This window comes from Corvus hawaiiensis, chromosome 6, assembly GCF_020740725.1.
Source record: "Corvus hawaiiensis isolate bCorHaw1 chromosome 6, bCorHaw1.pri.cur, whole genome shotgun sequence".
Lineage (NCBI taxonomy): Eukaryota > Metazoa > Chordata > Aves > Passeriformes > Corvidae > Corvus > Corvus hawaiiensis.
In genome coordinates, this window is record NC_063218.1 from 52,457,004 (window position 1) to 52,481,316 (window position 24,313).

At 42.5% G+C, this 24,313-nt stretch overlaps 1 protein-coding gene across 2 annotated transcripts in view; it reads right to left on the bottom strand.

Annotated features, from left to right (window-relative positions):
• Nucleotides 1-24,313, bottom strand: part of LMO1 (LIM domain only 1) — a 59,118-nt gene that overhangs the window by 28,587 nt on the left and 6,218 nt on the right. The gene's annotated exons all lie outside the window — the stretch shown is intronic.

Genomic DNA, 24,313 nt, shown 5'->3' on the forward strand with positions numbered 1-24,313 from the left:
AAAGGTCTGGAGCAGATGCCTTTATATGCATGAAGTACATGATATGGGTACTTGGATAGGCCATAGGGTGCCCTTGTCACAACCTGTTGCATATTGAAGACTCAGAAGTTCCACGATCGCAGCATCCTGCTTTTGGGAGAGAAAGGAAGGTGGATAGGGAGTGGAGGAACAGAAGAGAGCACAAATGTTATAGGAAATATGGTGCAGACACGAGTACTGTAGTTCTTCAAAGTAAGGAGAGAGCCAGCACCTGTCCCTGAGAAAAATAATCAAGCTGCAGCAGCAATGATCGCTCTAAACCCATGTCGTTTATCTGCAGCCTACGTTCACTGCCTCCACATGCAAAGTGTAATCCTTTTCTCCAATCTACCTCAACTCCACTGCACTCCATGCAGCACCTCTTTTCAGAGGAGTGTCTAAATTAGCCAAGTGCAGGAAAAAAGAATGTTACTATAAAGCAAGCCACGATCTGCCACAGCAAAGTGTGAGATGAGTAATTTGCTACTTCAAGTCCTAGGAGGTCTTCCTTTTTTTTTTTTTTTTTCCTTGAGTGCCAACAGTATTTGAAGTGGTAATGTGCATACAGAAATCTCAATTACTTTGCTTCATCTTCATAGACCACCAGTGTACTTATTCCTCATTCACTGTGAACCCAAAGTCTGATAAGGAAAAACAACACCTGCTCCAGATCTAATACCTAATGGAAGTGTGTGAATGAGGATTTCCAAAGTTCAAGATCCATTTGTGTCCTTAATTGATTTGCTTACAAACAGGAATTGGGTGCAAAAGAATAGATATCTGCATTTCAGACACCCTAAAGTCCAAGTAAAAAAAAATCTATCCCATTTTTGTTTATCTGTAGCAGCAATTTCACAGCAGCTGCCGGGTGTGCAATCGCCACTCTGCTTTCAGAGAATTAAACAGCAGAAGACTTCTCTAGAGACTTCTCACTTTTTATACAGGTTCGGCCTTATTTTCACTTCATTCCCAAACCTATGGCAGCTAAAATCCAGCTCCACTCCCAAGCAGGTCCATCAGGCACACCAGAGGAGTGCAGGTCCCTCTTCCCAGCGCTGTAGTGGGACCATCACTGTACCCTCCACTGCCTGTCCCACCGTGCCTCTGTCTGCCCCTGCTGGCAGCTGCCTGGGGCACGGGTATTTTTCCCTGGAAGTTCCTGGCAGGAATTCCTCTCTCAGGTAAGAGCCTCTGCTGCCCTCTGAGAAGAGTTTGTCTCAGTTATCTCAAAACCTCCCAGTGGTGACATCTCCCTGTTGTTTTCTCCTCTCTCTCCCAATTCCCTCAGCCTCTCTCCATGGGTACTACCAATAAGCTGACTCTGAATTGGACTTGCTAAGCTCTCTCTACTCTGGCCATCTTTGATGGACATGTATCTTGTGCTCAAAAGCCTACAGCTGATCTCTGACCTCTGGGGAGCAAAAACTTGTCACTGTCGTATGACATCACCAATGATATAAATGAGGTACTCCAAAACATTTACTTTTATTTTAATGAGCTCCATGACAAACTGTTTCTACAGCCTGAGCAACCAGAAAATTTGATTTTTTTAAAAACATGATTCCTGTGCTGACACTGCATGTTTTTTGTCTAGAGACTCCCATATTACAACCGTAGAACTTGGGGGTGAAACGTGTCCATCTCCAAAGAGAAGTCAAGCCAAGGGGCAGCGCTATTTAAACAGCCAAGAAAACCAGGGGAAACCCTTCCAATGCATTAGTGCTCTGAGACATCCTCTATCTATGCAAAACAGGCACCACTTCCATGCTTGAGCTTTGCCCATCCCTCTGCCCAGGATCAACCCCCAGCACTAACAACCGTTCATCTGCCGCTACGAAGGTCAAGGGCTCCGCCGGCCCTCCGGAGATCTGAGCTACTGGTTCCACAGAGTCTGCCAGTATCAAACCTGACACTTAGATTAGTAGTTACTCCCCAGACATATCTAGTTTCCCATTTCTTCAGTTTCTAGTGTCAAAATACACTTGCAGTACAATATGCAAACCTCCACTGACAATACCCTCTCTCTCTCTTCAGTTGTGCTGGGAGGAATGCCTGTTTTTTCAGGAAACAGTTGTACTTTTATGTTAATGTATTATAATACTCATATACCCCTGAGCTCATGATTTTGTTATGGAGCATCAAAAATGGTAAAGCTGCATTCCACAATTGCCACCATGTTATCAGCACACAGAGAAATATTTTGGAAGTTGGCATTTGAGACAGATGTTCTGCATTATAAACACCAGAGAACGATCAGTCTTTGATATGCAGTTCATGGATGGCTTCATCACAGCTCCATTTGGTGGCTTTCCTTGAGCCAATCCACTGCAACACTAAGTATCACCCTGGTAAGATTTCAATAAGCACAGGCACCTGCATGTAACTCTCTTCACAGGGCAAGGAAGAGTTAAACCAAGGGACCACTTCTTCCCATTCCACATGACAAAATCAGAGCAAACCTGTGTCCTTGCCTCTTACACAGCCTTAATATATTAAAACTATTACTCACTTTTACTCATCATGAACAGGGTTTGCCTCATTTTTATCCCAAACTGTGAAGTGGCAATTTCTGCCAGCACTTCTGCAATCCAGGTCCACTCTCACACACCCACAAAAGGCTCCTGCCACATCACACAAGAGCCACTGTCCCTTTGTTTTGGGATGCCAACATCTTAAAAGCCTTACAAGTAGAAGGGGCAACCTGAGTAATTTCATGCCCAGCTGCAAGGAACTTTTAACAGGGAAGCAGACAAAATGAAGCTTAAAGGGCAGGTATTAAATCTCATCAGTCCACTGTGTGCCAAGATTATTAAGAAAGTTTGGAATTACAACAGAGCTCTACTTCAAAACCTACAGACCTGGTTCTCCAAGGCGACGCATTTAAGTGGCTGGCAGACACATGCCTGTGTCATTCAAGATGCTTTTACACGGGCCCAAAGCTGCACAAGCAGCCTGCACACAAAAGAGGTTCTTGCACAGCACATGGGGGCAGAGAACAACTTGTCCTCATCAGCTCCACTGAGGTAAACGGGCACCAGCTTTGTTCCATTAACTACATTTATTACGTGGCTGCGCTGGTTCCTTTCCCTCTCCCTCTGTCTGTCAAAGGACAAGCCAGCTCTGAACTCTGGGACTTTTTATAAAACTGCCATTGGCGGTTTTTGAGTTCCATTAATTCAGGGACAATTCTGCAGAAAAAGTCCACGTTTGGATGCAGTGTACCTTGTAAAATGTCGAGAGAAGAAAAAGAAGCCACGGCAACACAGAGGCTCAGGCCACGAAAACGGCAAGAGGATATCAAATGTTGCTTTAAGTGCTGAAATATTTGTGCTTTGAAAGAAAAATGCCTTCAGGAATCCCAGCAGGAGTCACCTCTGTATAAAGACTTCACTTGTAAAGGGACATTTATTATTCTCAATTAATAGCATTCTGATAGACACGTTTACATTTCTAAGTGTCAGATTCAGCAGAATACAAAATGACTGAAGGCCTCGTATTTTGCTCTGAAAATGGCCATAAAAGGATCTAAGGGTGACAAAGAAGAAAAAAAAAAAAAAGAGAAAAATCCACATTTTCTAGAAGACATATGATGTCCTTTGGTTCCTTACAGTTCTGAAGCCTGGTTAGTACAGCAAGGCTTTCAAAATACAGGTTTAAACCTGCAAACAGCAAAGCGAAATGCCACTACAGCTCCTCATGAAATTAGGTGACGACCACACTGAGAGGCAGTAATAGATCTTGATCACATCCTCCCATGGATTATTAGAGAAACCTAATGTGGCAGAACACTGTATAGCAAGTTTCTGGAAAAATGAATAGCTAGAAGCCTCAAAAAAATCCACACTTTGCCAGCAAAATGTATATAATGTTACTGGATTTCAAACATCCGAAATGAAAGGAGATAGAGAATGAACACCTTCATCTTCTAAGAAAAGACAGCCTGTTTGGGGGAAAATCTAGAAATAAAAAGCCACTTCAGTGACACGGTGTAACTGAAGCGGCAATAAATTCTTCCCACATACACACACACGCCCACAGGTTGCTGGTGGCACATCACACACATGGCCAGGACTGACACACAAACGTTTGTCACTTGTGAGCCTCCCTAGGGCTAAGGAGAAAAAGACAACATTAACTCAACCATGGGAAGGTAAGGATCATATTTTTAAAAAAACAAAACAGTAAAAATAAAAGTGCAGGTACTTAAGGCCCAAAGATATTGCAGTGCCCAATTCCCCGAGGCAATAGGTCGTCTTTGTGACATATAAGCACATGTACACCAACCATCAAATCCTTTTTCAGTCACCTCCAAATAATATATGTATCTAGAAGAACAATTTTACTCATGTTCACTTTCCTCTCTCTGCTGGAAAGAGCTGCAGCCTGTTTAACAAAAATTGGAACACAGGTTGGTTTTTTGTCATTGCGTGGGTTTGTTGTGGGCATTCTTTGATATTTTGCTGTTGTTGTTGTATTTAAAATTAAGAATACCCCATAGAAAATGAACCCTTCCCATCAGGTTACAAAGGACTTCAAATAAAACTGCCTAACCACCAATTCAACTGTATAAATCTACATGTTGTGGGTATTCCCAACGAACGGCCTGATGCTAGACCTGTAAATAAATAATTCAGTACTCAAGTAATAGCATCTAAATTTAAAAAGCACCCACAAAATCTACCAGCTTTAACTGGAACCTTCAGTGCCCAGATTTGGTTTCTTGGGCAGGTTGGGAAATGCAATTTATTACCATGGGGGAAGTACAGGTGTTGAAAACTAATTCAGCAACGCCTCCAAGCATGGAAGCTGTCCCTCAGCCCAGGGGACCGGGGATTTGCGGGCTCTGCCACCACCTCTGGACTCACAGGACAACGCCACCCCTAAAAACCCTCGGGAAGGCCTGGGGTGCCAGCAGCTCCCAGTTTGGATTAAGCACTATGAACCAGAAAAGCCTCAGATTAGAAGTGCAGTTCTGCCACTGATTTTACATGTGAAAATCTGCATGGGTGCCTTCGCTGGCAATGGGGAACCAGCAACGCCGATTATTTCCAAAAGATTTCAAGTGGTCTCCAGCACCATGAAAGCACCATGGTGCTTTAAAAGTGTAAATGTGCTGCCAGCTGCAAAAGATTTAACAGGCTACACTTACCTTATCCTAAGATCCTTTATCAAAGGCCAGGTAGATTAAAGAGATTAAACTTTCTGGAGTATTTTAAAACTTCCATAAAGTCCCCACACAAGTTTACCTTTTTTTTTTTTTTCCACAAAAAAACCTCTGAAAACGCTGAGGTGCTCTGGCAGATACAACGTAGATGTATCTTAACAGCAAAAAGGCAGTTTTCCTTCCTTCTAAATGACGGAAAGTCAATTTGCATCATAATTAAACCAAGGCCCTGTAACGTTACTTTTAGTTAAAACAGTAAACTACTATAATAAAAGTGTACCTGGGGAATATTTAGAGAAAGCACTAATGATTTCTTCCCTAGTGGTTAATAAATTCACTTCCAGATCAATTTGTTCATGATAGAAACTTGAGAGCATAAACAGTTACACAAGCACATTAGAGTGTGTCTTTCTCAGTATAAATGATTTATTACAATGATTAGCAGCACATAAACAATTTAAAATACAACTCTAATTATCTTTTTGGAAGAAAAGGAGAAAAACCTTCCTGACTCCTTCTACACATTATGTTTTACTTTTCTAAGTGTGTACTTTTTAATTAAATCCAAATGTCACAAGAAATTTAAAGTGTTTTATTACCACCCTGGCTAACTAAGCCGTTCATGCAAACACCCATTATATTAAACCAGATGCAGGACGGAAAGTGGATGAGGAAAGAGGAGAAAGAAAGAGGGGGAAAGGCAATTACTTCTATATTTGACAAGAGATTTGTACAAATGTTTAAAGACAAGAAGATCTTTGGCAAGGTTTCCCTGTTTTATCCAGGGAGGCTGGCCAGCTAATTGCTCTTTAATACCTGTTTCCAAGTTTGAAAACGTCGCACCCTGTTAAACTTTCCCCATCCAAAGCATAAGGAGAGGACAGGAGAAAGGTAGGAAAACCAGTCTGCATGAAACCTCGAACGATTCACCACAAACAGCAAAAGCAAACCGTGCCTCCACCTGTAAATACACACAGCCTCTTCTGTGCCTGGAGACAGCAGAGGGATAAAGACACGTCCTTCCTAAAAGCTTTGAGACCCTCCCACGAGGTGGCCGACCACCAGCCCCTGCTGCTCATGATGACCACCACTCATCTGTGGGATGAAGAGCCACCTCCCCTTAGCAGTGTCCGGCAAGGAGGTGGATGTGGCCGGTCATTCCAGACAGCTCTCCCACAGCCCAGGCTGGTGCCACCAGCACAACGAGGGACAGGGGCAGCAGAGGGCATTTCCCTCTCAGGTACAGGGAAAAGGGGAAGGAAAGGCTTCAGGTTAGAGGAGCTGGGGGGCTGGGCGTGCTGTGAGATGGGCTGGGAGGGAGGGAAGGAGGGAGGAAGAGGGAAACCCAGCCCTAGAACCTCCCAACCCATGTGGCAATCCTGAAGCCTCAGGGCCGCTCCGCAGCACTTTGTTTTACTGCTTCCTCAGCAGCCTGGTCTAAACAGGACAGATTTAGCATAGTTCAACAAACGCTACCCATTAAAGAAAGCAGCTGCAATTATTAAAATAGGTTAGAGAAAACGGGCACAGTGCAGATAAAGCTTTTGACCTCAGCGTGCAGCTCTCTCAAGAACATTTTAGCATAATTTATCTAAATTAAAAACCAAACACCGAATTCCAAAATGGCACAAAAAGATCGTTTAAAAAACGCGATTAAAAAAGCAGGTCAGGGGTTGGAAATTAGTAATTACTACTACAATTAACCAAAATCAGACAGAGACACATGAATTGTGCACATTACTGCAGTTCACGTCAGAAAGGCAAATGTGAGCAGAGCGCAGAAGAAAAAGCCGCGAGTTGCAGAACCACTCGTATAATTAACCTCTGCCACAGCAGAGGACCTGCTCTTGTAAGTCTGCGCCATTTGTTTCTAGAGAGAAGTGCTGCCAGCTCCTACACCCAGCTATCACACCACACTCTTCACCAGCAACCCAGATCCTTGGAAACCAATATTTTGATTTTCTTCCGGCCTGAGATCTTAGTGCATCTTCACCCTATTAGCAGTACTTTTGCCCTTCACCTCCTATTTTAGCAGTTCTGAAAAAGATGAGAAAGGCCAACATCTGAACGTCCTGGTATTGAGAAGAGGTCATTTGCCAAAAATGCCACCTGCTAGAGTCCATATTGTTTGAGAGCAAAAGCCCATTGAGAGCTGCAAAGAACAAAACATAAAGGTTTTCTAAAACAGACTACTTAACACTGGATGGAGACAGAAATACTCTGTATGCAACTAACATCCTTCAGATGATTTTCCTTAGGTTTTGGGGGGATAAAAGATAATTTAACAATTAGCACTTTGTTCCCACTTCAATCTCAGAAGGGCTCTTTGTGAGCTTCCTTGGAACAACTCTGAAAGAGCTCAGTGGGAAAGAACAGACTGACTACTGTTTTGAACTATAACCAAAATGAACTATTCTCTAGGTCCTCCCTTGAAGCTATCATCTACTTTAGGTTAGATGAGGGAAATCTAGGTTCAAATCTTATTCAGGCTCCAGTTTAATTTTGAGAGCTCAGAAGGCTCCACAAATCATTTTAAGTTAAAGTAATGAAAATAGGTGAACTTGAGAAGGTGGACAGGCACGAATGATCTCTTCCAAAATAGGGAAGAATCCATCTGTTCCCTTTTAAAGTGCATAAAAGTCTTTGTAGCAGTAATGAAAATTCAGGGATGTAAGTCATGGACATCATAGCAGTCTATTAGATAGAGGACTGGGGCTGTATTACAGAATACTGTGAGCTGCGGTGATTACATAAAAGGGATGCAGCAAAGGCAGCATAGCAGAGGGCAAGCCAAATGATTCAAGGACTCCAGAATCTCAGCTCCCCAGAAATGGAGGGAGAAATGAAGATTTCTATCTTTTGAAGAGGCAGGATGAGTACAGAGCCACAGGGATGTCTGAGAGAAGCTGTGAAGATGAAGGCATAAAGCAGAAAGGGCTCCTCAGACGCAGAAGGCAAATGGCTGCATCTCCAGCTTGGCGCCACAGCCAGCACAGGGACAAACAGGCTCAGCCACAGAGCTTGGGAAGGTCTCTGCACTTCCTCTCTTCATTCCACACACCAAACCATGCCATTCAGCCATGCACTGAACCAACCACCCACCCCTCTGAGCCCTCTGCACGGGACTGTGGCACAAAGAGGAGAAATGCTGCACCCACTACTTCCCAGTTCTCTGGTTGGATCTGGTTCCTGTGAGGCACCCTGCAAAACCAGCCAAACGTCATGAGACTCGTGGGAAGACGTAATACTAGTTGATCATCAGGCAAAATAAAGACCAAACGTTGACAAACCCTTAAGTAGTTAGAAATATTCCTCTGTGTGTATTTTAAAAATGGCAGGTTCCGCACGGCCTCTGTTTGCCTCTGCATCAGTTTTTCTGACTTGGAGCCAGTAATAGCAGAAAGTCAGAGAACCCCCAGCATGTCCTGCTCTCAACTCACGCATGCCCTTCTCCTTGGGACTACACTTACCTCCTCCCAAGCACAGAGATCCAGTTTGCTTCCGCATTTCCAAAGGTACTTGTGTGTTTTGTTGCGTATCTCTTTGCTAGTATTTTTAAAACATCTCCATGTGCCTTATTTGGTTTGTGCATTGTTCCCAAATTGGTTTTCCCTGTTTTAGAGGAAAAGCACTTTGCCATAATACACAGTATACAGCAGAGTAAATCAAGCAAGGGAGGAGGTGAGGATGACATATTAAATTGCATAAGTGGAACAAAAAGCACAGCCAGATTAGCACTTGACGCAATGTAACACAAAATCGTACACCCAGAGTAAAGTGGAAACAGACTGACAGCCAGCACCTGTGCTGATCTGCCCTTGGGGGTCTGGTACTGAAGCAAGAATCACATGAACTTACATGTTTTTTTTGCAATTCAGCATGTAGCATTCACACCGGAGATCTGGAGCCCTGAATTTCATTCCACCACAGATTACCAGAATGCTGCTATTTTGTGAAAGTTACTGTACTCTCATTGCACTTCTCAACCTTTTTCTTGATGCTTAATTCAAACATTCTAACTCAGAGGCTGTTTCTTGCTCTTCTCTAGGCATGCACTGACCTACACAGCATAGTACCAAACAATAAAAACACAAGCAGGATCAAGTCCTGTGGGATTTTTCTTCCTACATGATATCTTAGGGATTTCTTCCAGGACACAGAAAGGATTTTCAGCATTTATTTCAAGAAAATCCTGCCATTCAGCATCCACAGGATGTGCAAGACCTTTCCTTCACTGGGTAGGCATCTATCCTGAACTCAAGGGTAAACACTTAAGTGGAAGGAGAGCTGGCAGGGAAATGCTGAGTAAACACAGCCCTGCTATCAACACTACTCCTTTAATGACGAAATCATTCCGGTGTTAAAGTTGCCTCAAGCGCTTGATAATGATATGGAGCGTGAGGAAAGTTCAAAATCAACTCCTCCTCCTGCATTCTCATACAACCTCAAACAGTAATAGGCACTTACCTGGCTTGCTTTACAGATCTTGCTTTGATAAGCAAAATTTTAACTAGGTTAATACCATTTGAAGAGTATTCATTTAATTGAAACAAAATGAGACTTGTCACACTGTTCACAGCTGGTACTGTAACAACTCTCATGACCCTCCCTTGTAGCAGGGACCAGCGTAGCGACCTTCACAACCAACTTGTTCTGTAGATCTGATAGAAACTTGAGCCAAGACCAAGAAATGTTTGCTGTCTTTGATTAAGCATCATGAAGGAGCATTCTTTGGAGAGTCAGTGCTGCAAGCTCACAAGCTGAATGAGAACAGCACACACTGAGAAACCCTAAGTACAGTTCAGGATTTGGCAAGGGATTTGTTGAGCTCAAATTTTTATCTATCTGCTTGGGATGGGAGTAGGGTGGGAAGCAAGTCATCATTTGAGACTAAAACACTTGGAGCTTGTGCAGTGATGAGGAAGGAGCCAACCACCCCGAGCAGAAAGAAGACAGGATGAAAGGAAGCAGAAGCAAACATTGAGTAGCCATCAAGTGTAGCACAGGGTTTACTGCAGCACGTCCACAGCTCCTTAATGCACTGTTTAATTTGGTAGAAAGTTTATAGTGGCAAAAGATGGTCAAAATATTTGTCTCAAGAGGCAATCAGAGCTTTGTTTACTGTACAGAAAATGGATTCAGTTGTGTACAGTGAAACATGCCACAACTAAACTACAGTGACCACAAGGCAGCAGCCCCTCCAGGCTGGAAGTGGATGTGAAGTGAGGACATGACTGTCAGTCTCTGGTGTCATTTTTCAAGTCTTGCAGATGGAAACTGTCTGGTTTCATGGCTGGTCACCTACAGGAGACATCAAAATCATTCTGTATTCCTCCACCTTGGCTGGTGCAGTTGTTGTTGCCATCAGCTCGCTGAGGATCCCTTCAGCACATATTTTTCTTCTGGGAGTGACCACTGGCAAATTGCATCTCTGGATGCAAGCGTGGCCAGGTGTCCATGGGGAACACAGAAATTGCACTGGGCACAATTAAAGCTGAGCAGTACATTACTGCAGCATGGCCTCTCTGCTTGCTCTAACTCGGAGCCTGTCAGCATTTCCAGCATCTCTTCCTCCTGGATTTGTTACAACAGTTGCAAGAAAAAAAAAGCAAAAAAACTCCAAAAACCAAAAAACACCAAGGTTTTAGTTTAGCCTATGATATTGGCTTACAGCCACTTGCACTCACCCCAAGACAACCCAGAAGAATCACTACAAAATTGCTCAGAGAAATCTGATCTTTTTAACACAGATGCACCAAACCCTCAAGGTTGTTCAGCTGGGAACAGCACTGGTGTCTCTACCAAAGCCCAAGAAGGGCCTCAGCGCTGTGACTGTCACCAGAAAGGTTTTCAGTGTACCAGACATCACAGGAGGCAGAAAATCAGGAATCCCCACCTTCAGCAAGATGCTCACTGACTTACACTAGCTGGCCTCTGCATCCTGGCTGAAGTTTAAATGCTCGTGGGGCACCTTCCCTGGATGCTCGGTCATTTCGAGGAGCCACTGGCTTGGCGAGGAGGCTGACAGGAGGTCAGGAGCACACCTCAGCCCAGCCTGTTTTCTTGCCATAAGGTGCCCAGCAGAACTTCCACATGATGGGCTCTGCTGCAGCAGGAGCAGCAACACTGCCTGCTTTGGTCCAGACCCTGATGGAGCAGGAATACACCAGCCTGGAATTGCTTCCCACTGAGCCCATCGCTGTGTGAGGCAGCTGCATTCAGCAGGACCTTTTTAAAGGCTTCTCCAAGGCTAGCAACTGTAAGCATGACACCACAAACCCCACAGCCTTGAGTGAGTCAGCACCATTAATGTCATTCCCATATTAACGCACGATGTCTTTGAACACTGATGCTCACATGAAACCAGGTTAAAAATCTTCAATTCCTGAAAAAGGAGCAGTGATAATGCTGCACCAAGCTCGTTTCATTTGGTCTGGGGTTTATTTTTCTGCTGCCATTTCCACAACAAGCAATCCCATCTCATTATGGTCAAGACGATGGGGTAGACTGTGCATAGGGGAAGAGAAGGAAAGATTTTGTGATATTTAGGAGCTGCACTTGCTGAAGAACAGCTGCACCAGTCAGTATCCCAAGTATGCTACCACAAGAATTATGTTTCCCTCCCATCCTCCCCGAAGTATTTAATTCAGGGCAGAAGGGGTAGAACGTGTTCACCTTTGAGCTCCCATGCCACAAGCGAGCATATTCATTCAGCTTCCCTATTTAACTAAATGGAGTTCACACATGCTGCAGGATAAAGTTACCTCTTGCCATCTGAAAGCAGTCCAATCAATGCTGTACACAGAGAGTAGCATTTGAATCAGCCTTAAGTTAATTCTTAGTCGTCGAAACTGTGACAGCATGCTGACCCTTTCAAGTCAACTGGGAGCAGGCAATCTTTGCAGAAGATCCTCAGGCCTTTAATCAGATTCTCAGTGGGTTTTAAAGAGATACTACAGCATCAGTTTGTAAACATCTCTCTAGTGAAAATAAAGATTACTTCTGACCTAGCCAATTACTCAGTCCCAGAAGATATATCCTAGAGTTATAATTGAACGAACCATAGGGAAAGAAAATACATTTTAGGTAGGGGGTAGCAAACCCAAATCCCAACTTAGGATGCAGGCAGCACTGTATCCCACAAAAAGATCAGATACAGAGTGAAATGATTATAAAAAAAGTCCATTAAATCATCTAGTCCTTTTTCCCACCATGGCAAGATTGCTCTCTTGAGCACAGAGCCCTACTAAGAAGACTGCAAATTATCAGCTGAAGGTCTTCCTGAAAAGCAGCTGTGATGGGGAAAGACCAGATCATTATTTTGAGGAGACCCATAGTACGAGGTATTTGTTTACCACATCACAGAGAATCTGGGGTGAGATGCCAGCTCCTGGTAGCCTGGATTTGCTGCAATACGAGTAAGGAATGAGAAAGAAAATGCTGAAGAACGAAAAGAGGGGACCTGTGCTCAGCACCGAGACTGTCAGAGACATTAAACAGTCTCTTGTTGCATTACCTTAAAACTGTGCTTTAGCACGGCGAGCCACTGCACTCCATTGTGGAGAGATATAATTACTGATTAAAAAGAAAAAAAAAAAAAAAAAAAGAAGTTAGTTATTCTGGAGCTATTACAGACTAATGTGTAACAGACATCATCTGATGGGCCGTAAAGGCTCCCAGGGCCATTACAGCCTCACAGGTCAGGACCTATTTCAAGGTTTTAAAGTTTGTGGATCACTGCTCTCAAGCTGAACAGCACAGGCAACACCTGCACACAGAAAAGCTAGGGGAGACTTCTGGGAGCAGCAGCTGCCTATGTGTTTTCACACTCAGATCAAACCAAATCACATCACTGAAAAGGAGTTCAGAACCTGCAGACATGGCTTTTGCCATTCTCATCAAGGAGTTCACCCATAAGATTGTAGCTTGTGCCTTTTTACTTACTTATTTATTTATTTTTACAGGGAGCACTGAGGAAGAAAATGACACTATAACCTCCATGCTTCCCCATCAGGGCCCCCCTTCTATTTCACTTTCACAGAAAACTAAAATTCCCAGCCAAGTGACAGGTTTATAAAATTTTAATAGGGAAGAAAAAGGTAACCTCAGGCAGGATCTTACATGCAGACTTTCGCCATGAATGAATGTTCATGAAAATACGGGGCTTTTATGGAAACATTGACAGAGCTTCACAGGCTGTGGCATAAATGCCTCAACATGGACTGATGAGAAGGACTAGTGAGTCCCAGCTCCTACAGCCAGAGGCTATGGCACCATGCCTTTCTCTAACCCAAGCAAGTCAGCTTCATGCCTCCACTGTCCTCTGAGGAAAGCTGATCTAGAGACCAGAAGCCCAGAAGCTTTTAAATTGGTAGCCTAGAAACATTCTTAGCCATTTCCAACTACTTGTTCTAATGTTTTGGGGTAAAAAGTCCACTTTCCTTCCTCCCTGGTGTTTCCCCTCCCAGAGTGCTTATCCAGACCAGTCAGCCTTCATTTTGCAAAGGCAGATGAGCTGAAGCATAGATTGCTCTTCATGAGCATCCTCTCTGCCCCTACTTCCACATGGATTTACTATCCCTTAGCATGAGGGATCTGCAAGTTACCCATAGTAGACAAGGTCTGTCAGTGCCTCTCTCCAGCATTATTAACAGGAATCATTATTAGCAGTTCCTTGTTCTATTTATTCCAGGATTGCATTTGCCTTTCACCAGCTACTTCACACCTCAGTCCTTTTGAGGTCAACCACCATCTGTCCAAGCCACCCTTTTCCTCTTCTTCTGCCCTTTCCAGCTGGTGGTAATTCCTGCTTGTAGACATTCCAGCGAGCCCCAAAAAGATCAGCTGGGATTTCTGGGCTCCTTTTCTTACTGTTGTGAGCTTCATACAGGAATGAAACCAAGGGGCAACAGCACAAGACTTCAGTTTCCCTCCCACCAGTTACTTGCACCACAGAATCTATCAGTGGTGGTTTTATACCATCAGGAAATCTGTTCCTAGTGCTCACAAAGTAGGTATCCCACCCTCTGAACTGAAAGGTCATCCGAATGACTCGTGTTGGAAAGCAGAATTCATGGCTTTGGTTTCAGGATCTAAAATATCACTTCTGAAGACTGGGATGCTTGAGGTTCATTGCCCCTCTTCTCCCAGGTTTGGGATAGAAGGATTATTTCTCATTCACAAAAAAAGAAAGAGATGCCACAAGGAACAGTCCCATCCTGTTTAGACTGCCATTTCTTAAAGCAGCAGCAATCTAAGAGCAGTGCTCCATAGCTAAGGTAGCACAGAATCAGAATGGTTGGAAAAACCTTATATAACCATCCCGTACAGAGCTAAAGGAGTTTGTTACTTTTTGCCAGGCACTGAGTGTGCACAAGCACTTCTGCAAGTCAAAATTTTTCTTCTAGAAAACTTGAAGCTTCTTAATTGCAAGAGAAATATGGGTAGCCAGGAACGGTACCTGTGCCATAGATAAAACCAATGGTTCTCTCAAGCGTGACAGAGACCTAAAGTGGCCAAGAGCCAGCTCCACCCAAAAACTCCTCCTGATCTCTTCAGAATTTAATTGGCATTCTTTTTAGCACACACACAAGGCAGATTAAAGAAAAACCCAAACAGTGTGCAGGGTGGAAGCACCATTACACGGTATTAAAATGTCAGAGGTTTGAGCTCTGTGTTGGTTTAGTCATGAGTTACCAACAACCACTGATGGCAGACATAAAGCTTCCCTTAAATTATTAAGCATAAAACAGCAGACTGTAATATTTTGCTAAACCAAAGTACAGACACAGACAAAGATGTCATTTCAATATTTGAAACCAGCAAGTTTAATTTAAAATAAGAGCAAACCAATAAGCTCAGAAAATAGCAATGTGTGAGAGGAAAATTACACTGCTAGAGAAAAAAGTGGAAGGACTTAAGAAATTTATAAAAGTAATCTCCAAGTGGAAATTAGAAATCAACCCCTAGAAACAGAATAACACAAAAGAAATATTACTGTCCACTTTCTAAATCAATATAACACTGCTACACGACAGAATTACCATGGTAACTCAAGTAAAAAGAATAAAGCAATTCTTATTATTTCAAAATAAAATCACAGCCTGAAGCCCAGCTTTTATTACAACTGCTGATAGATCGCTGGCTTGTATTTATCTGAAATATTGCTTTTCAATCAGCTATTTTATGAATGTACAAATTTCACTGAGCAGCCCACTTAGACCAAATGCTCAAAACCTGCCCCCCAAAAAACTAGTCAAGGAATCGATTATATATATGCATACTTTTTTTTTGTTTTTAAAGGGAGCGTTACTATATATATATATATATATATATATATTCTTTTTCCACTCTCTCCAAGTTAAAGAGAGATAAGGAAATGAGCGAGAGTAAGTTAAAACCTTGTTTAGTCTGGCCTCTCTAAATTCCAACTTAGATTCCCTGGAAAAACAAAACCAAAAAAGCAACAGAACAACAGTAATAAGAGAGAACAAAGAGGAATAACAGCGCACCCTAAATACTGCAGCCCCTGCACAAGGACAGGGAACGCGAGTACATCAGGGGGTGTGCACAAACACATACATGAGAGGAGACACATCTGTTCCCTCCTGATCAAAGGCAAAGAGAAAACACTGTCTAAATACAAAGTTGCTCAAGGACGTTTTGACTTGCCCTGCTGGGTACTTCAGACTTTTCAAACATTGTTTGTACAGCTTGGAAAGTGCATCAAGCTCAGGATACTCGTCTGCGTTTCAAGCGCGCTGAAGGCACAGCTCAGCCAAGTTTCCCCACGCCCCCACTGCTGGTGCCACCTTTTAAACACATTAGTGCAAGGGGAAAACCAGCAGGTCACCTTCTGCTCTGCTACCCCAGACGTTCAAAAGAGCATCGATCGGCACCTGAAAGCAACAATCAGTCTTAAAAATAACAGGCTCCTCCTCTGCCCCGCCCCTGCCGCAGCAAACACCCCGGAGCAGCCCAGTACCCAGGTATGGGGCAGAGCGCCGGGGGAATTCGGAGCCAACACACGGACACCCGACACAGCTGCTGGCTGAGAAATTAAGGCACCATCTATCAAACAAGAAGGCCGCTGAGGAAATGCCTGTAGACTGTCAGGATGTTTTCCAGCACAGTCTTACCCCATTTTTTCCTGTTGCCCCCGTGAAATGGCAGAGGGGGACGAGACCGACACTCACAGTCATCGAAGGGGGAGGACGGGAACGTGACCAACGCTCATAATTATGGCAGGAAGATTAGCTACAGAAGGCTTATCTTCAACAATTTGCAATTGCTTGGACTGGACCTCAGGGATAAAAAACCCCCAAAATTAAAATTGCCAGCTGAGAGGGGATCAATAAACCTGCCCCTGAAACAGTTAAGGAGAGCAATTGTTTCAATAGCACTCTGTTCTTCCCAGGAGATCCAGAAGTTATTTCTCCCTTCTTCTGCAGATGTCTGACCTCCTAACCCAGCAGGGGACAGCAGGCAAGGTGGGACCCAAGCCCAGCAGAGAGGAACAAACCAGGGACAGCTGAAACACAAAAGCCCACCCATGCCTCATGGGGGGTCAGGCACATCCCCCAGATATCCAGGCCTTAGTTCCAGGGGATGATCACTTGGGGTGCACAAATTCCTCAATACTGGCAAAATGCTTTGAGGATTAAAAGCGGCAGTGATATGCCAAGTATCATAGCTGGAAGTAAAGACAAATGCTGCAACAAGAGCAATAAGCCACCTGCCAGCTGTCTTTTATACTAAAATATTTCAGTGTTCTTAGAGCCGCTTAATTTCCCATCTCGCTCCAAGTCCAGAGGAACTTTGTGGGTTGCTAGCTTTGCCATGCAGCAGTGACATAGCTCATTATTTTAAAAACAGATTTAGAAGCTGTGATCACCCAGCTCGATCTAAAAGTATGCACTGTCTTTTAGTATAATGTGATCCTTCGCCATCTACTGCAAATGGGTTTAAAAGCAGTGGTGGAAACAATATGTGCTTAATCTGAATGTGGACTGCAGAGAGGTTGCACACTCAAATATCCTGTTTTGTGTGGTATCTGGTTGTATTTTAAAACACCTTTTAGACTTGGAGCCAGCTGAGGGCACAAACAATCATATACAGATTAGAAAAAGGAAGAAGTTGGGGGGAACAAAGAGGAGCCCAGTCTGGCACACTGAAATAGGACACTCTAAATATCACTTAGTATTTCTTTAAAAGAAAAACTGGCTGTAATAGTAAGCTTCAGAGAAACAATAAATGCAGAGGTGGTTAAAGACTTTTTATTCAAATAAAGTCTTGCCCCAGGAGATGGAAGTAGAGTCTTGAAATATGGAGATAGGATTTTACATGTGCTAAAAGCATCAGTGTGACACTTTTTGGAAAAAAAAAGGGGGGAAAATACCTTCGTTGTTATACATGACAAAAGAGCAACTAAATGTTTGCTTTGATCCCAGCGTGTAAAGGGTGAAGCTTTTAGGCAAGGAGCGGCAGGTGATCTCAGCTCTTCTGCAAGTCCTAATGCTCCTAAAAGCCACTCTTCCAGTTTCTGTAATTGGGCATCAGTAGTTAATGTAGTATTGACTGCATTACATGCTCCTGTGCATCCTCTCACTAATGCCAATTGCATCACCTTGTACATTTACCATATTGCTTAGCCAATAGCTGTTAAAAGCAATCCAAATCATGAATCATATAGGAAACTTTTAGCAAGACACGACATCCAAAGGAGACAATTTACAGTTGAGTTAATCTGGGTACATTAGCGAGACATGGATTCAGGAAGACAGACCAATTTATGTTACTTTAGTTTTACCCTTTATTGCTTTGTATAGGCAAATGAATGGAAGGGCATGGAGTAAAAACAGATATAAAGGAGTCCTTTTCAAAACAGATCTCCATTCTGTGCAGACAGGTCAAAGGGTTTGAGACTGATGCTTATTTAGGCTTTCATAACCGTAACAGGGTACTTACAGAAATCATTTTCCACAAAGGAGTATAAGGATAAATATATAATGGATTCTGAATAATGTTCAGTACCCACCCTCACTGCAAGTACATTAATGCAGAAACCTGGCTGCTCAACATTATCTAAGGCACGGCGTGCCCAGGAGTCACCTGCCACCAAGAGTGCCAGGAAGAGGAGTCACACGAGGTCTGCCCATGAGCTCAAGGCAGGAGGTGTTCCAAAAAAGACACCAAGGCTCACCAGCTCAACCCAGTCCCCTTCCCAAACATCTCTACCATGTCACTTGTCAACACACAGAAAGTCCAATCTTCTCCTCCCTACCTGCCCTGAAGAGATGGCATCCTTTTGAAACATACACCCATTTCTCTGGAACAGAAGGAAAGGACACAAGCGATAAAGAGGTATTGGTTAACCCACTTCAGCTGCAAGGTAGAGCCAACCAGGAGATAAATTAGGAGTGAGTTCCCTCTGAAAAAGTACATTTTACAGAACAATTTCACACTGGATGCTTGACCAAAAGATGCATAGCGAATCGACATAGCCCCCTTCTGCTTTTCTGATCAAGCTCAGTAGCATCAGTAAAATAGAGATGGGAAAAGAAAAAAGGACAGCTAGGAAGTGTGCTGTTGCCTCAGCTTTTATGGGTAGTGAGTAATTGCAGTATTTGTGGAGGGGAAAGAAAAATAAAATTTTTAAAAAGTGGTAAAGGAAATCTAGAGGAAATAATGGCTCATCAGCCAAAAACTTTACAAAAGAGAAACTGAACTGCATCCTTAAATACTGGATTCCAAAATGCTGGAAACTGTGGTGCTCTAAGCCTTGTTTAAAAAAAGATCATGATTCCCCTTTGAAAACCTTCCAGACGTCCCTTCGAAAGAGTTGCACATGCAGGGAAAATGCCAAAACAAAACATTTTCACTAGCTGATCAATTTAAACAGCTGTGGTAAAGCTGCAGCCACTGGCACCATCATTAACAATTTAAAGCATGGCTGCTTTTGTCTTCCTTCCCAGTTACATTCTCATTATGGCTTTTTATTTATTAGAAACACAGTCCTCTGGAATACATTTCTATATCTCGGATCCATAATAAACCAAGTAGGAACATCCCTGGCTTCTACTCAAATGGATGTTTACATTGGAGAGAGGGTTAATTGTTTAATTCTGGTCCAAGTTCTCTGCAGTTCAGTCATGAATATGCAACAATCATCCACTTTTTCTTTAGGAGAAACTTGAACTGTTGATATCAGTAGTTTAAAAGGAAGGCAAATAATACTTTCACTGCCCAAACCACCCTTTCAGAGTTTGATTAGCACACAAGGAACTCTGAAAATTGGCATAAAGAGTTTGAAAATATTCAATGACATTTAAAAACCCTCTCAATTTGGGCAAGAGCATCCATTATCTGCTTTGATACGTAATGTAAGTAGAGAGTAGTTTGCAAGAACATTCACTGGAGAGTTGAGCATCTGTTTGCAGGGACAGCACCCCACATTGTGCTTGGAAACTTGGGCTTGGGAGTCATCCCATTGGAGGGCAGAGAAAACACATACAGAGAACTGAAAAAACAGTAGCTGTGGTGGATTTTTCTCAGACCATCTATAGGTTTAATTATGTTAATCTAATAGTGAACAACTTTCATTTTAAAGCACCCTTCCCTCCACCCCCAAGTCTTCAGTGAATAGGAGCTACATTCACTGAATAAATCATTCCCTGGCAACAGTTACGCACATTATTGAAGTTGGGGGCAGCGATTTCTATACGGTTTAAAACAATGTCTATGTATTCTAAATGATGACAATTCTGTCCAATTTTTAAAAGATATAGACCCATTAGAGTTTTATAGTTCAGCATTTAGCAGCATCTGCAGTGCCGTCTTTATTCTTATGCTGCAACACTTAATGCTTGATGCCATTATTCTGATTTTGAATTGATTTCAAGTAAAATACCTTATTTGCCATAAACTTTCATATTCTTTACCTAAGTAGGACTCCTCACAGATGCAATCAGTCATAATGCTAGAAGAACAGTTTGCCTTTAGCAGAAATGTAATAGTTCATGCTAATGACAGCGAAGCAAAACTTTGAGCGGCAAGCACATTTCCAAAGAGAATAAAACCACCTCTAAACACAACGCCTGAAAACTTTAAGAAAGCCTCCAAATGAAATCAATTAATCCTCCAACCATGATAAATTTCTTAAGCATTTAAGAAACGCATTTCAGACTCTGCTGTGACCCTTTATCACCAGACCTAATGGATTACTTTATTAATAATGCACTGCTCTTAAAAGGAATTTTTCCGAAGATTCTACCATAAGTGAGCATTTTTGGAATGACTATGACAAACAAGCTGACATGTTCATGTTGTATTTATTAAAGATAATAAAATTTAACACTAACTCCAAAGAAGACGAATTATGTTCTGCTGCCAGGGTATCAAGTATACCTTCTACTGCATTAAAGCAAAATTAGAGCAGACTGATTTCCAAGAACAAGCTGCTTCTTTTGCCCTATTACCCAAGCTGGAAAATGTCCTTACACTGTTTCAACGCTTGTTATGTCAACTAGACAATTATCACATGTCAACAGCATCTGGGAATGAAGTATGATGACATCCTACCCAGATCCTTCAGCTATCTGGTCTGAACAAACACTAGGAACTATGTGATTGCCTGCCATACTCCTGCACAAAGCAGTTTGCTCCTCTTAGGCCTGCTACCTCCTTTCACTCCTCTTCTTCCCATAGGATGAGATTTCTTTAAAAGGATACCTAAGGTTATCAGTGCTCCAACTCCAGTAGCCTCAATTTCTTGAATAGCTTTAGGCAATTACTTTACTACCCCTTGGTTCTATCATGCTTCCATATTTGCCATTTCAGGGGCAGAGGGAAGCTCTAGGAAGAGCTGCCTCTAGCTCCACACTTGATCAGCTTTGGAGAAACAGTCCAAATGGTTTTTAGGTCCTTTATGACCAAACCGAGTCTCATGTTCTGCTGCCGAATGTGCTCCGATTTTATTCAAAATACTTCTTTGAGAACTTTTTATCTCCTCTTCATGAATATATTAATCCACTGCTGTACTTCTGAGTCACAAAAGGACACTGTCATGAACTAAAGCCAGACCAAACTTCCAAAATTACACCAAAAGCATATGTGTGAAGATCAAGCCCTCAAAAAAGCCCTCAGCTAAGTAGGCAAAAATAAGATCTTTGGTGACCTTTATTAATCATTCTTTGAATAAGCTGATGTCTGGGAAGATATGTAGGGATTCCTCATACATGGTAAGCTAGATACCAGTGGACCATGGAGGAGGTCCGTGGTAGAGGGGCACAGGAAAGAACGAGAGAGCTTCAAGAATATTAGGCAAAAGAAAATTGCCTAATTTTCATGTCACATGAGGAAAAGCCACTGTGCCATGTCCCCTTCTCTCTCTGCATGACTCCTCAACAGGTACCCCCGAGAAAGGTACGCTCAAAGGCAAACAAAAGATGGCAGCAGCACGCAGAACAGCTCTTCCTCCTACGTGGCACGATTTGTACCTGCTTTATTTCTGTGCATATGATGACTTTTTTTGACACAACAGGACCACTTAGACCTATGTTGCTGGAGATAGGCAGGTGGATATGGAGAGACACCTCTGTATAGGCAACTCCATCTGGCAGCTGGCATACTCCCTTGTGAAGCCAGCCCACAGCTCTGCTGTCCTGGCCAGGGCGCTGTGGCACAGTTCCTGTCACTGACATTACACAATCCATTTCTCAGCTTTTCTAACGCCAAATGCTGAGGGTTTTTACCTTCTGTGCGGGGCAAGATGGGCTCTCACACAACAGGGAACCCAACTGCTGCTACTAATGCAGTTTCAAATTACCTAATATTCATTGCCCTAAATACCTCCCATCCACCTAAGACCCATTCTCCAACCCCAATGCACACAACCACTGAGTATCCATGTTTTTCCTTCCATTTTTGAACAAAATACGAGATTTTCTTTCTATGTAAAACCAAGGTACACGTTTAATGGAGTCCACTGATGTGTTATTTACTCAGCCTACTCTTGTGATCTGTTTAATCAGAGTTCTGCTTGAAAACACAAAGGATCCATGATTTGGGGTGCTCCTGTCTATGCAAACATCGGGATGAACACACAGCTGATCAGTGTTTTTACAAGTGCACGCACACTCCACAATTTGGTTGAAGGATGCTATGTCTGGTTAACACAGCACAAGTTAGCTGAAAAGGAAACTTTCACCCCACACACACACATAACAAAGAGCCGTGATTTCTATTAGTGCATTTCATACCATACATGCTGATTACCAGGCTGTGCTTCATTGTTAGCAGAGATTACAGCTGGGATAAGCTGCAGCTTTTTCCTAATTGCTATTATGATGACTGAATTTTTGTTTTGTGTCAAGCATTATTCACACATTATACTCCAAAATCTGATCCCTCTATGATGCATTATTGATTCCATGCAGGCAATCATACTGCCGCCGATGTGAAGAATTAATTTGGGCTATTTTACTTGATTTGCATTGCTCCATCATAGCAGAACATAGTTCTGTGGGGAGGCACAAATTGAAAAGGAAGCTTTAACAAAATACAGAAAATGCTGCCGTCCTTTAAAAGAGATGAATCCTAAGGAGGGAAAAAAAACCCAAAAAACCCAAACCCAGCACAACACGTGTGGTCCTGAAAGAAATAAGGTCAGTCAGCCAAATTCATCTTAGTCAGAGGAAGGTTACAAGAGTAGCCTTATGCCTCTAATAAAGTAAACTAGCTTGCTTCAACTTATATTGCCAAAGAAAACAACTGAACACCTCTGAGAGTGACACTGCTTCAAAGCCTTTGAAACCCTGTTAGCTTCATTTGTTTTCCCAGCATAAGCAATACTCAAGCACTTAGTGTGTCTTTCATCCACAGGCCAGTCAACTGCAAAGCTGATCTAGAAGATGGGTAACAGATGCTCCACATCTACTCATTTTTTTTTAAAGTTCTACTGTGTTAATAAAGGAACTTAGGAGATCTTAACAGAAATAAAGCCCATGATTTATTTTTTTTCCCCCCTCAATAAGATTATTTCACAGTTTTGGGATGCCAACTTAATTAGCACAGAATAAATTCAGAAGGGCACAACGACTTACACACAGACTTTGATCTCACATTGGTCAACTCTTAGTCCAAATCTGATTGAATCTACATGCAAGAGGGCACTGATAATGATGCATTTCTGCTTGGTCTCATATTTTAAAGGTGTCAAGTCTTTGTGGAAAGTCCACGTTTTTTCATTGTCCCAAATACTTTGTGAAACGAAACCTCACATGCCATCCTAGAAACTAGATGCAAATTCTACCTGCATGAACATGCCAGACTGAGAATTTTAGAAATCAAACCTATAATGAGAGAAGACCTCAAAATGCTATGTCTAAAACACTCCCTTTTTTTGGGAGGCAAGGAAAGGAGAGAGGGAAAAGAAACTTTAGTAGAAGACTTCTGGTCCTTCAATAGTCAAAGCCTTCCTAATTAGTCTCCAGTGCAGTACTAATTCAGTTTTAAAATACTAGAAGACAGATATGGGTTGTGGAATAAAAATCATAGAATTTCAACTTAATAGCAGCTTTCAGTATTAGTCACAAAACATGGTTAGCATGACCCCAACAGAGGAAAGTAAGTGACTTTGAATTACAAGTTATTTTTCTCATAAATATTTTAAAAAGCAATACATATATTCAAGTAAAATCAATGCTACTGCCCAAATGCCCAACTTCCAATTTCTCCAAGCCCTTTTGCTCCCAGTGAAAAGCTGCTTCCTGTCTACAGTGTTACAAATATTCAGTAATTTCTCCTACTTTCAAATGGCAACAGCCTACGCTATGACTTTTTTTTTTTTACACTTAAAGAGATTTCTAAAATAAATTTTAAAAGATCAGGGAAATCCATTACACGGCACACTTCATCCATTTATAAAGATGGAATGAAATACGGAGATAATGGGTAGAAATGCCTGTTAGAAGTTAAGATGCAGTTCCCACTTTCCATGCACAAAGTGCCGCCAAGGTGGAGGTCCTTGGCAAGAGGCAGCACCATCGATAGAAGTCCATGTGGATGGCTACAGAAATGTTCTGCTCTGCCTCAGTTTTAATCCTTGCTCTCAGGCTATGAGCTATGAGGGAC